Raw genomic sequence first — 13950 nt, forward strand, 5'->3', positions numbered from 1 at the left:
GGGCATTGCTGGCACATGATGGCATATATCACATTGGTGGATGTGCAGGTGACCGAGCCTCTGATAGCGTGGCTGATGTTATTAGGCCCTGTGATGGTGTCCCCTGAATAGATATATGGGCACAATTGGCAACGGGCTTTGTTGCAAGGATAAGTTCCTGGGTTAGTGGTTCTGTTGTGTGGTATGTGGTTGTTGGTGAGTATTTGCTTCAGGTTGCGGGGCTGTCTGTAGGCAAGGACTGGCCTGTCTCCCAAGATTTGTGAGAGTGTTGGGTCATCCTTTAGGATAGGTTGTAGATCCTTAATAATGCGTTGGAGGGGTTTTAGTTGGGGGCTGAAGGTGACGGCTAGTGGCGTTCTGTTATTTTCTTTGTTAGGCCTGTCCTGTAGTAGGTAACTTCTGGGAACTCTTCTGGCTCTATCAATCTGTTTCTTTACTTCTGCAGGTGGGTATTGTAGTGGGTATTGTAGTGGGTATTGCTGAAATTGTGGAAAAGCAGCATCACTTGCCCCATAACCTCAGCCATGCGGAACGCAATGCCATCCACAGCCTCAGAAACAACTCTGACATCATAATCAAAAAGGCTGACAAAGGAGGTGCTGTTGTCATCATGAATAGGTCGGAATATGAACAAGAGGCTGCTCGGCAGCTCTCCAACACGAGTTTCTACAAGCCATTACCCTCTGATCCCACTGAGAGTTACCAAAAGCAACTACAGCATTTGCTCAAGAAACTTCCTGAAAAAGCACAAGATCAAATCCGCACAGACACACCCCTGGAACCCCGACCTGGGATATTCTATCTACTACCCAAGATCCATAAACCTGGAAATCCTGGGCACCCCATCATCTCAGGCATTGGCACCCTGACAGCAGGATTGTCTGGCTATGTAGACTCCCTCCTCAGGCCCTACGCTACCAGCACTCCCAGCTACCTTCGAGACACCACTGACTTCCTGAGGAAACTTCAATCCATCGGTGATCTTCCTGATAACACCATCCTGGCCACTATGGATGTAGAAGCCCTCTACACCAACATTCCACACAAAGATGGACTACAAGCCGTCAAGAACACTATCCCCGATAATGTCACGGCTAACCTGGTGGCTGAACTTTGTGACTTTGTCCTTACCCATAACTACTTCACATTTGGGGACAATGTATACCTTCAGATCAGCGGCACTGCTATGGGTACCCGCATGGCCCCACAGTATGCCAACATTTTTATGGCTGATTTAGAACAACGCTTCCTCAGCTCTCGTCCCCTAAAGCCCCTACTCTACTTGCGCTATATTGATGACATCTTCATCATCTGGACCCATGGAAAAGAAGCCCTTGAGGAATTCCACCATGATTTCAACAATTTCCATCCCACCACCAACCTCAGCCTGGTCCAGTCCACACAAGAGATCCACTTCCTGGACACTACAGTGCTAATAAACAATGGTCACATAAACACCACCCTATACCGGAAACCTACTGACCGCTATTCCTACCTGCATGCCTCCAGCTTTCACCCTGACCACACCACACGATCCATCGTCTACAGCCAAGCTCTGTGATACAACCGCATTTGCTCCAACCCCTCAGACAGAGACAAACACCTACAAGATCTCTGTCAAGCTTTCTTACAACTACAATACCCACCTGCAGAAGTAAAGAAACAGATTGATAGAGCCAGAAGAGTTCCCAGAAGTTACCTACTACAGGACAGGCCTAACAAAGAAAATAACAGAACGCCACTAGCCATCACCTTCAGCCCCCAACTAAAACCCCTCCAACGCATTATTAAGGATCTACAACCTATCCTAAAGGATGACCCAACACTCTCACAAATCTTGGGAGACAGGCCAGTCCTTGCCTACAGACAGCCCCGCAACCTGAAGCAAATACTCACCAACAACCACATACCACACAACAGAACCACTAACCCAGGAACTTATCCTTGCAACAAAGCCCGTTGCCAATTGTGCCCACATATCTATTCAGGGGACACCATCACAGGGCCTAATAACATCAGCCACGCTATCAGAGGCTCGGTCACCTGCACATCCACCAATGTGATATATGCCATCATGTGCCAGCAATGCCCCTCTGCCATGTACATTGGTCAAACTGGACAGTCTCTACGTAAAAGAATAAATGGACACAAATCAGATGTCAAGAATTATAACATTCATAAACCAGTCGGAGAACACTTCAATCTCTCCGGTCACGCAATCACAGACATGAAGGTCGCTATCTTAAAACAAAAAAACTTCAAATCCAGACTCCAGCGAGAAACTGCTGAATTGGAATTCATTTGCAAATTGGATACTATTAATTTAGGCTTAAATAGAGACTTGGAGTGGCTAAGTCATTATGCAAGGTAGCCTGTTTCCTCTTGTTTTTTCCTACCCCCCCCCCAGATGTTCTGGTTTAACTTGGATTTAAACTTGAAGAGTGGTCAGTTTGGATGAGCTATTACCAGCAGGAGAGTGAGTTTGTGTGTGTATGGGGGTGGGGGGGATGTGAGAAAACCTGGATTTGTGCAGGAAATAGCCCAACTTGATTGTCATACACATTGTGTAAAGAGTTGTCACTTTGGATGGGCTATCACCAGCAGGAGAGTGAATTTGTGGGGGGGGGTGGAGGGTGAGAAAACCTGGATTTGTGCTGGAAATGGCCCACCTAATGATCACTTTAGATAAGCTATTACCAGCAGGACAGTGGGGTGGGAGGAGGTATTGGTTCATATTCTCTGTGTATATATAAAGTCTGCTGCAGTTTCCACGATATGCATCTGATGAAGTGAGCTGTAGCTCACAAAAGCTTATGCTCTAATAAATTGGTTAGTCTCTAAGGTGCCACAAGTACTCCTTTTCTTTTTGCGAATACAGACTAACACGGCTGTTACTCTGAAACCTGTCCCCCTATAGAAGCCAGTAATGTATACGGGTTTGGGACAAGGGGGTGCAGAGTCTTAACCTGTTTATTTACCGCCCGTAGGTCTTGTACCAGTTGATACGTTGCCATCAGGCTTTTGTACGGGCAGAATGGGACCGTTCCAGGCTGACTGGCATTCTTGCAGGATGCCGTATGCTTGGAACTGGTCTATAGGCTCCTGCAGACCTTTTCTGGCTTTTTTTTTTATTGGATACTGTTTGATTTGCACTGGGCTTTTCCCTGGCATGAGCTGAACATTGACGGAGATTTGGTGGGTGGCCTTTCCTGGGACCCCTGCTGCCCACATTAGGGGGTACACCTGGTCTTTCCACTGGCTTCATTCTGGGGCTTGCATAGCTGAGGGTTTAACTGCAAGGGACATGATCCATGCATTCTTGGGGGGTAAGGTAAGGTTATTTTATTTTTAGTAAAATGCAGGGTGGCGCCTAGGCGACAAAGCAGATCCCATCCCAGCAGAGGCGTTGGGCAGTCGGGGAGGTATACCAGCTTGTGGGATATAGTTCTGTTTCTTAAAGCGCATTTCGCTGGGACATACACTGGGCACTTGGTGCCTCTGCCTGTGGTGCCCACCATGATAAGGGAATCTGCTACCGGCAACCAAAGGGGTCGGTTTACGGCAGTTTGTGCCACTTTAGAGTTTACTAAAAAATTTATATCCAAGCTTTCCACCTGCATTTTTACTCAGGGTTCCAGGGGGAGGGCGGTCTGTCTCCCCTGACACCTCTATTCCTGCTCCACTGCTGCCATTATGGGGGCATGTTTCCTTTTTGGGCATTTATTTTTTTAGTGTTTTTTTTTTCTGGCATAAGGCACACTGGTTGCGACTTAGCCGTCTCTCCTGCGTCCTCGTCCTTGGTTTTTTCTTTCCTGTCCACTGCTACCATTCCAGTGTTTTTTTGTTTTTTTTTTGTGCCAGCCTGCACTGCTGCTACCAGTATTTTACATTGCCTTTTTTTTTTAGGCTATAAGCTCGGTTTGCAGTTTCTAAAATTTGTGCCATAGTCATACCCATTAAGTTTTTTTTTTTTTGCAACTTTTTTTTAATGTTGCGGGCTGCTCGGCTGGTAAAAATGCCTTTTATAATTGCCTCGGTTGCCTGGTCATCGGGGTTTGCATTAGTATTCTGCCGAATGGCATTCTGAATGCACTGTAAAAAGGCAACCGGGCTTTTCTTTGGTTTTTGTATTATTTTACATGGTTTGGCCCAATTGTTGTGTCGGACAGCCGAGTGTCAGAATCCATGCAAAAGTAACTCCTTATAGGAGGTGAGATGGGTCATGTGTACGGAGTCATTCGGGTTCCACCTGGGATCTGCTAGGGGGACCACGTCTGTGGCAGCGGGGACATTATTTGGATTTCTTTTGTGTCTTTGCTGTGCCTCCTTCCTTGCCTTAGCTATAACCTGATTTTGCTCCACCTCAGACAACAAGGTTCTTAGGAGGATATTACAGTCATCCCAGTCTGGATTGTGACTACTGAGGCACCCCTCGAAGACTGAAATAAACCGGCTTGGGTTCGTTGAGAATTCCCCAGCTTGTGTTTTAAAAGCTGCTAAGTTTATTGGATTGAATGGCACATGGGTGTAAACTTGCAAAGTGGTGGCCTGGCACCCATCTGCCCCTGGGCGAGCCACAACAGTCTCGGTAATCAAAAGATAGAGTCCCACCGAGGGGGCAATCTCTGTAACCTGAGGTGTCCTACCTTTATAAGGTGGGGGTGTTGGGGCCGAAGGGGACACCGAATCTGCCATTACAACATTAGGGAGGTTCTGGGGGCTAACATTAGTTACTACCGGTCTTGTTGGAGTCAAATTACATCTCTGTAGAACATCTGTTTTATTTCTTAAAGTCATAAATGCTTGCGCATACAGATGTTTATTTCATTTACCCGTTTGCTGACAAAACAGGACTAATTGGAGGATCATATTATAATTAATTGACCCTCCCGGTGGCCACCGTTTCTGGTCCTCTAGCCAATATTGAGGCCAGTCTACTATACAGAACCTTTTTAATTTGTTTTTTGTTATTGGATCTGATTCAAACACTTTCCAGTTTGCTAGAATGCATTCTAGGGGCGTGCACTCTGCCCTGCCTGTGTTACTCTGTCCCTGTCCCATATTCCCGGACGACACTGGGAGTCCCCAGGTTTTAACAGAGAAAGTCCAGACTACTGGACTGTTCTTACCTTTTCCAGGGGACCGGTTCCTCACCATCGCCCGCAGTCACTTCTCCATTATAGGGGCGCGTTGCACCATTGTGCCCTCCGGGGTCGAGCAAATTGCGTCTCCTCTGACGCCTCCCGATGAACTCACCGGTGCACACTGGGCGTCGGTTGTCGCCACAATCCGTCGACCGCCAGGAGGGGTCCAGGTAAGGCTAAATAGCAGCCTCGAGCCCCACGTTGGGCGCCAAAACCTGTTGCCAGCACAGAGTGCCTGAGGCAAGCAACAGGTGGGTTCATTGCCCGGTATGTGTTGCACCAATGACCACAATGGGGTGGAGAAGAAGAGTTTTATTTGAAGCTTTAAATACGGTGCAAGGAGACTGAGCTGTTTTAAATCCTGCAGCCCCGAATGCAGATTACATTATACAATTTATACCTTTTTTTAATTTAATTACACAAGCATATACAACCAATTACCTGTTGCCCCGTACAATACCGTAGCCAATTAGCTAAGGGAGTCAGTTATATTTTTCCTTATTAGCATTGCTTGAGCCTTGCTTTATTTGGTTATATTTGTTACTAGTTTTTGTTAAACATTTTTTTTTATTTATATGTTTTTTTGGCCGAAGCTGGTTTTGGCTAGTGAGCTGTGTGCAAACCTGTCTGTGTGCTAGCTTTTTCATAGTTTTGCAGGGTTACAGAAAGTTCAAGGAACAGAGGGGCTTCAGTTTGCCTGGAATTAGAGCAAGAGGGCTTCATCGACACTCGTGGTCTTCCATCCTCCTGAGTTACCTAGAGTAGTGCCCAGTGTTACCAATAGCCCCATAGACAAAACCACAAAGGGACTGGAGGGGAAAACTGGATATTCAGAGGAAATTATTGTGCTTCCTTTGAAAGAAATAGTAGTTTTCATTCCACCCTCTTTATATATTGAATTAAACACCTGAAATGTGCTTAGGACATAGGGGCTCAGATCTCTTTTTGTTTTGTGGGTGTCCGTGTCCTGCAGAGTGCGGAGACTGAAATTGACAAAACTTTCTCTAAGTATCTTGTATATTTCATGGCAGCTATTCTAGTTGCCCTTCATTCACCTCAGTCTTCCCCTACTAATAGCCACCCATTGGTGTACCCCGTGCCCACTTTTATGTGCTTGGGTGGGAGATTAAACAATCCTTGATATCTGACTTGCTAGGAAATAGGGAGCATCTAGGGAAAGTGGGGCACTGGTGGGCATGGCGCAGTGGCTGGCTGGCTGTGGTTTTTGCCTTGGTTACTTACTCCTTGGCAGACCCAGCCCAGTGGCACCTGCTGGCTCTCTGCAGGTAGCAGTCTACAGGGGTTGGTTGCTGGGGTCGCTGCTGGTCAGCGGCAGGCTGCAGCTGCATCGTTTGTGACACATTCATACACATACATACTGTATGTATTGCTGTCCTTATGCAAGCAAGTGACCACCAATTGCAGTGGCCAGGCACATTCTCCAGGAGTGCAGCCCATGGGGAGGGCGCCAGTGACCTTTTGAGTGGTGGGGGGACAGGGGAGACAGTGTTTCTGCAGCTAACAACTCAGGAACTTCTGCAAGAGGCAAGGTCTGGCTGGGTACTGTCAGCGCACCTGTGGACACCCAGCTTTTGGGTTGCTGCTTAATGGTGTCCATAGGAAAACTTCCAGCCTCAGCAACTGCTACTCTGTCAGGTTGCAGGAGAGAGCCACCTAGGAGGCAGGGGAGGAGGCAAAGGTCCGGGGGGCATGCAGCAGCAACAACACAAGCGATAGCGGGTGGCAGGAGGGGGCTGCAGCTCCAAGGGGAACCACTACCCACAGCAAAGCCGCCCCAGTCCCTGGCTCAGTCCTGGCATGTGGAAGGTGTGAGATGGCTAGCCAATGGGGGCAAGAAAGGGGCATCCCTGGGAAGGACTAGATGGAGCAAAGCATCCTTGTAGAAACTCCCCACATTGGGCCATAAGCTGATCTCGCTGCTCTCTCTGTTGTCGTGCCATGCCTCGAGATGAATGTGGTGCACGTCTGCCCTTTGCAAGCCACAATTTCACATATGGCATTCCCCTAAGTATAAGGAGGTCCCACACATGAAATGAATAGCAAGTCCGCCACATGACGAGTGGTAAGTACAGTCTGTTTCACTGTAATGATGTTGTTCATCGCACTGAATCCTCTTTCGCAGTCAGCGTTGCTTGCAGCAAGGGTGTACACTGCAGGGACGAGTTTTTTAAGTTTACCAGGAATGTTTTTTCCTCCAGAAGCCTTCAATTCAACAAATCCCAAGTGTGTTTCTTGTTGATTGATTCTCAGTTGATCAGCCAGTGCTCTTATTTCCTTTTCTCCAAAGTAGGGATTCTCTGGATTCTCGTGCCATTTTTCAGGATTCAAAATTGACAAATTGTTAATTAAGTCCTTATAATTGGGAGCCCTTTCTTCATGTGTGCTTTGATTGGCTTTGTTTGAGGCAGTTGTGAAGAGTTTTGTCCTCACGTTGTCAATGACTGCTTGAATGAATTGAGACGAGTTGATTCTGGGGCTTTTTCCAGCACCGTTTAATCTGCTGTTTTTGAACATCATGGATTGTTCAGCCTTCTGAGCTTCTTCAGAGTGAATTCCTGGGTCTGTTTTTAGGTTTTCGATTCTCTTGATGTATATTTGCATTAGATTGTCTGCTTTTGGAATGGTCATGTCTCGGTCTTGTAACATCTTGTACAAGTTCTTCAGTTCTGTCAGCACATGCAGCATTAACTAAAGGTTTCTGGTGAAATTTACAGAACACAGCTTTGAGTGTAGTCCTTAAAATGTAATACGTTCGCTTCCGACTCTTGACAGGTCTTGTGAGGCCGTCTCAAAGTGTTTTGCCAAAGCAGGGTATGTTTGCCACACTGCATTGACTGCTCTCCATGTTGACACCACCCACCTTAAATTGAATATTTTGCCGATTTTTTTAAGTACAATGGGTAATTCATTGGCATGAGCACTCAGTTCACAAGAGCTTTCTGGTGATTGACTGTACAAGGAATATAATGCATCCCAAAAGGCCTTACAGTCATTTCTACCTCCGGTGACTTCTTAAGCTTCATCAACAGCAAGTTCCAGTCTATGGTTGAGACAATGCCATAATAGCACATTAGGAAAGTCCATTTGTAGTAGTTTTCCAACACCAGCTTTGACTCCTAACATCACATTTGCGCCATCACTACAGAAGCTGATCACCTCTTCCAATAACAGTTCTTTAGTGAACCCACAACGCAGCAAGCATTTCAAAATTTCCCCTTTAATGGCTGCTACTGTTGTGCTTTGCTGCTCTAACAAGTCCAGAGGAAATGTAAGAGGCCTCATAATTCCATCTATATGGGCTTTGAAAAAAATGATGAGAGTCGAGTTTCCAGCAAGAGTAGTTGATTCATCGACAAATACTGTAATTTTTGCCTTACTGTTGATGATTTTGTTGACAATTCTCTTTTTCATTTCAGTGGCTATATGATTGATTATGTCTACACAAACTGTTCTACTATGCAACAAATGCCCCATTTCAATTCCGTTGATTTGCTGTAGATCAATAAGGATCTCGTGGTCACTGAGGGGTTGATTTGTTTTGGCAATGTAGTAGGCTGTTTGGAATACATGAGCAGTAGTGCTCTTCTTCACTTTTAGCTTTCAGATTAAGAAGAGTTTCTTTTTTAGCCATGGCTTGAATTTTTTCAGCCTCCAGGTGAACTGCAGATTTCTTATGTTCATTTATTTTTTTGTGAAGGGAAGACAGCTCTGTCTCTTTATTCTTTCCATATGAAGATATTTCACAAGAGGCCCACTTTGGAGAGATGTTAGCCCCTCTTGCAGAATGGAGCTTCAAATCTGAAACGTCATGACATACTGTGCACCCAAGTTTACCGCCGAAGCAAAAAGCCAGTAGTTTTTCTTTTTGAACTCCTCAAATTGAATTTTTGACCACACAGCAGGGTATGGTGGTGGAGTATCAGCTTTTTTACAGGGCAATTCAGCAGTTTCATTTGTCTCCTTTCTTTGTGGTGGCTGCAGCTCACCACATGACAAAGGTGTAAAAGTGTCAGTATTTTTTCCCTGTGGATGACTAGTTACAGCTTCTTCATTTGTTGCTGTTCTTTTTGACTGACAATCCCCCATTTCCTCACTTTTACTTTTAAACATACCTGTTAGGGTCGGTTGAAAGTGTATCTTCTTAGGCGGCATTATTTCCCCCACTTACTGTCCTCCAGCTGTTGACCAATAAGAAGCAAGCCCGCGCAATTACCATGTGGCGGTATGGCACTCAAAAGCTAACTTTGGAACAGCCACATGAATGTCTTCTTGTGAAAACAAAATCTTCTTGTCTTCCTTGACAGATCTAAATCTACTCTTATTCCAAGTATGTTCTAAATATATATGTCCAGTATGGATGGATCTCTCGGAAAAGATAGCTCTTCAGTGTAGGAATCGGACCAACAGCCCCCCAGGGGCAAGATGCCATTAAGCAGCACACATTAAGCAGAAGTTCCTGAGCTGCAAGGGTGCAGGGGGCACACCAATATGTGGCTATTAGTAGGGGAAGACGGGTGAATGAAGGACAACTAGAAGAGCTGCCATGAAATATACAAAATACTTAGAGAAAGTTTTGTCAATTTCAGTCTCCCACTCTGCAGGACACAGACACCTACAAAAAAAAAAAGAGATCTGAGCCCCTATGTCCTAAGCACATTTCAGGTGTTTAATTCAATATATAGAGAGGGTAGAATGAAAACTATTATTTCTTTCAAAGGAGGCACAATAATTTCCCTGAATATCCAGTTTTCCCCTCCAGTCCCTTTGTGGTTTTGTCTATGGGGCTATTTGCTTTCCCTGTGAATCTTTAGTTGTTTTTTTTTTAATCAAAATTGCTTTACCCAAAATAAACCCCGATCATCAGAACACATCTTCCCACCATGTTCTCCATGTTTTTTTTTTTTAACAGTAATATTTCAAAGAGGATCTGCAAGCAGTTTGGACGTCACAACCATGAATTTCTGCTGGGGAGATAATGGGATAGAGTTGAACTTGGAAATGGTTCCTGATTTTGATTGTATTTTTGTGTATTATATTATTGAAGATCGCCTCATCCAGGGGGTAGAAAAGAACTGCCCAGGCTTTGGTACCCCCTGCCCCAACAACCTTGAGTGAAATTAACAAGAAAGCCAGAAATAGCCCCTAATTCCCCAGTTCAGACCACAGAGTGAACAGCTAAATTTAAACTGTTCTTATGCAGACAGCAGGCATCCTGGGGAGGCTTTTCCCTCAGCCAGTCCCCCTGTTTCCTGCTACAAGATAGAGGGGAGCCGCTGCAGCCTCTGCTGGGGGGGGGGGGGAATCGTGGAAACAGGGAGCCTAGCCGAGTCAGGCAGCCTGGCTGGAGGAGGAGGGAGAGAGAAACCAATGTGACAGTGAGTTTTCCCCTTCCACTGGCTTTTATTAGCTCTAGATTTAAGCTGTGCAGTAAAATGGCTATTGTATTCTGCCCCTGCCTTGGTCTCACACAACGCCCCTTCCCCCGCTGCCAGCAACAACCCTGAGTGAAATTAACAAGGAAGCCAGAAATAGCCCTGAATCTGCAGAGTGAACAGCTAAATTTAAAGGTTTCAGAGTAACAGCCGTGTTAGTCTGTATTCGCAAAAAGAAAAGGAGTACTTGTGGCAAATTGGTTAGTCTCTAAGGTGCCACAAGTACTCCTTTTCTTTTAGCTAAATTTAAGCTATTCTTATGCAGACAGCAGGCTACCTGGGGAGGCTTCTCCCTCAGCCAATCCCACTGCTCCCTGCTCCAAGCTAGAGGGGAGCCCCTGCAGCCCCTGCTGAGCGTGGGGGTCTGGGGAACGGAGAGCGTAGCCCCATCAGCAGCCTGGCTGGAGGAGGAGGAGGAGGGAGGACAAGGAGAAATATGTGACAGTGAGTTTTCTGGCTTATTCCAATAGTAAAGTTTTATTACAGACCATACTGGTAGTAGTAATAGTAGCTTTATTTTCTATAGCTAAGTCACACAATGGGAGGGATCCATGAAGTATATAGGAGAGGTGGGTTGCTTGTGTTTGGATTGTACGGGTAAGAAATGTAACTTACTTCCAGCCCTGGCCTCGCCCCTTCTGCCTGAGGCCCCTCCCCTTCCGGAGGGAAAGAGTGGGACCTGTATCGGTAAGAGCTGTATTTTACTTTCACCCCTGACCTTTTGCCTAAGGAAGCAACAGGTTAGGTATGTGTGCATAAAATTGGAAGAAATTAAATCCCACTGTACACGTATCTGGCTATAGTGCATGTAAGTGTATATTCATAGAAAATTTAAGGCCAGCAGGAACAATTAGATAACCAAGTCTGTTTATCACAGTCCATTACATTTCACCATTACCCCTGTATTGAGCCCAGTAACTTGAATTTGATTAAAGGCACCCAGTCTGAATCTGAAGACTCCAAGAGATGGAGAATCTACCACTTTGTTGGTAGTTTGTTCCAATCTTCACTCACTCTCACTGTTAAAAAAAATTGGCCTTGATTTTTAATTTGAATTTGTCTGTATTTAGTTTCCATTCACTGTTTTGCCTTTCTCCACTAGATTAAAGATGACTTTCATAGATGTTATTTTCTCCCTGTGAATGTACATATACAAATCAAGTCACCTTTCAGTCTTAGTTTTGATAAATTAAACAGATTATGTTCTTTAAGTGCAGTCCTAGCCAGAAAAGCTCCAGGATCTTCTGGAGACTAGCCAGAGTTTCTGAGGGCAGGCTTAGGGTGTTGAACCAGTGTGAGAGCATGGACAGGACCAGCTGGTTGAGCACCAGTGCCCTTTCCAAAGGAAAAAGCAACGGAACAGTCCTGTCCACCTCCACAGCCAGTCAGATCCCGGAAAGTGAGTAGTGAATGAGACAGGGGATTGCAGGAAAATAAAGAATGTCTCATAATGAAGGTAGAAGAATGCTGCCCTGGAGAGATGGGGTGTCACCAGATTTGCCATTACTTTGGGGTATGCTCATTTATTAGGGTTACTCTTCGAGGGGGGGGGTGTTTCTATAATTTTATCAATGTTGTCAGGGATTTTTTAATCAGTTGTCCGAGATAAATCATATCCCCTGATCACCATGAGTTTTCAAAGATAATAGCCAATGGCCCTGCAATCACATCCACCAACTGCTTCTGTCACGTGTGTTTTCAGATGGAGCTCTACTTCTCCCTTCTTCAAGACCCCTCCCAATCACAGAATCATAGACTATCAGAGTTGGAAGGGACCTCAGGAGGTCATCTAGTCCAACCCCCTGCTCAAAGCAGGACCAATCCCCAACTAAATCAGCCCAGCCAGGGCTTTGCAAAGCCTGACCTTAAAAACCTTTAAGGAAGGAGATTCCAGCACCTCCCTAGGTAATGCATTCCAGTGTTTCACCACCATCCTTGTGAAAAAGGTTTTCCTAATATCCAACCCAAATCTCCCCCACTGCAACTTGAGACCATTACTCCTTGTTCTGTCATCTGCTACCACTGAGAACAGTCTAGATCCATCCTCTTTGGATCCACCTTTCAGGTAGTTGAAAGTAGCTATCAAATACCCCTCATTCTTCTCTTCCGCAGACTAAACAATCCCAGTTCCCTCAGCCTCTCCTCATAAATCATATGTTCCAGCCCCCTAATCATTTTTGTTGCCCTCCGCTGGACTCTTTCCAATTTTTCCACATCCTTCTTGTGGTGTGGTGCCCAAAACTGGACACAGTACTCCAGATGAGGCCTCACCAATGTCGAATAGAGGGGAACGATCACATCCCTCGATCTGCTGGCAATGCCCCTAATTATACATCCCAAAATGCCATTGGCCTTCTTGGAAACAAGGGCACACTGTTGACTCATATCCAGCTTCTGGTCCACTGTATCCCCTAGGTCCTTTTCTGCAGAACTGCTGCCTAGCCTGTAGCGGTGCATGGGATTTTTCCGTCCTAAGTGCAGGACTCTGCACTTGTCCTTGCTGAACCTCATCAGATTTCTTTTGCCCCAATCCTCTCATTTCTCTAGGTCCCTCTGTATCCTATCTACCTCTCCTCCCAGTTTAGTGTCATCTGCAAACTTCCTGAGGGTGCAATCCACACCATCCACCAGATCATTCATGAAGATATTGAACAAAACCAACCCTTGGGGCACTCCGCTTGATACCAGCTGCCAACTAGACATGGAGCCATTCATCACTACCCACTGAGCCCGACTATATAGCCAGCCTTCTATCCACTTTATAGTCCATTCATCCAGTCCATACTTCTTTAACTTGCTGGCAAGAATACTGTGGGAGACCGTGTCAAAAGCTTTGCTAAAGTCAAGAAACAATACATCCACTGCTTTCCCTTCATCCACAGGACCAGTAATCTCATCATAGAAGGTGATTAGATTAGTCAGGCATGACCTTCCCTTGGTGAATCCATGCTGACTGTTCCTGATCACTTTCCTCTCATGTAAGTGCTTCAGGATTGATTCCTTGAGGATATGCTCCATGATTTTTCCGGGGACTGAGGTGAGGCTGACTGGCCTGTAGTTCCCAGGATCCTCCTTCTTCCCTTTTTTAAAGATTGGCACTACATTAGCCTTACAGCAGTCTGGGAGCTGACCTTGTTTGTGAAGACAGAGGCAAAAAAAGCATTGAGTACGTTAGCTTTTGCCACATCCTCTGTCACTAGGTTGCCTCCCTCATTCAGTAAAGGGCCCACATTTTCCTTGACTTCTTGTTGCTAACATACCTGAAGAAATCCTTCTCATTACTCTTAACGTCTCTTGCTAGCTGCAACTCCAAGTGTGATTTGGCCTTCCTGATTTCACTCCTGTATGCCTGA

General features: G+C 45.6%; 1 protein-coding gene across 3 annotated transcripts in view; it reads left to right on the plus strand.

Moving 5' to 3' along the window:
• The window catches only part of LOC140907149 (sodium-dependent neutral amino acid transporter B(0)AT3), a 103464-nt gene that overhangs the window by 15797 nt on the left and 73717 nt on the right, over positions 1–13950 (plus strand). Inside the window, exon 1 of one of the 3 annotated variants that reach the window (XM_073332438.1) lies at positions 10478–10540. The exons of the other annotated variants lie outside the window; for them this stretch is intronic. The gene's annotated coding sequence lies outside the window, so the exon portion shown is untranslated. Of the gene's footprint in view, positions 1–10477; positions 10541–13950 lie in introns of those variants that run through there. 3 annotated transcript variants of the gene reach the window in all.

The sequence above is a fragment of the Lepidochelys kempii genome, chromosome 2 (assembly GCF_965140285.1).
Source record: "Lepidochelys kempii isolate rLepKem1 chromosome 2, rLepKem1.hap1, whole genome shotgun sequence".
Lineage (NCBI taxonomy): Eukaryota > Metazoa > Chordata > Testudines > Cheloniidae > Lepidochelys > Lepidochelys kempii.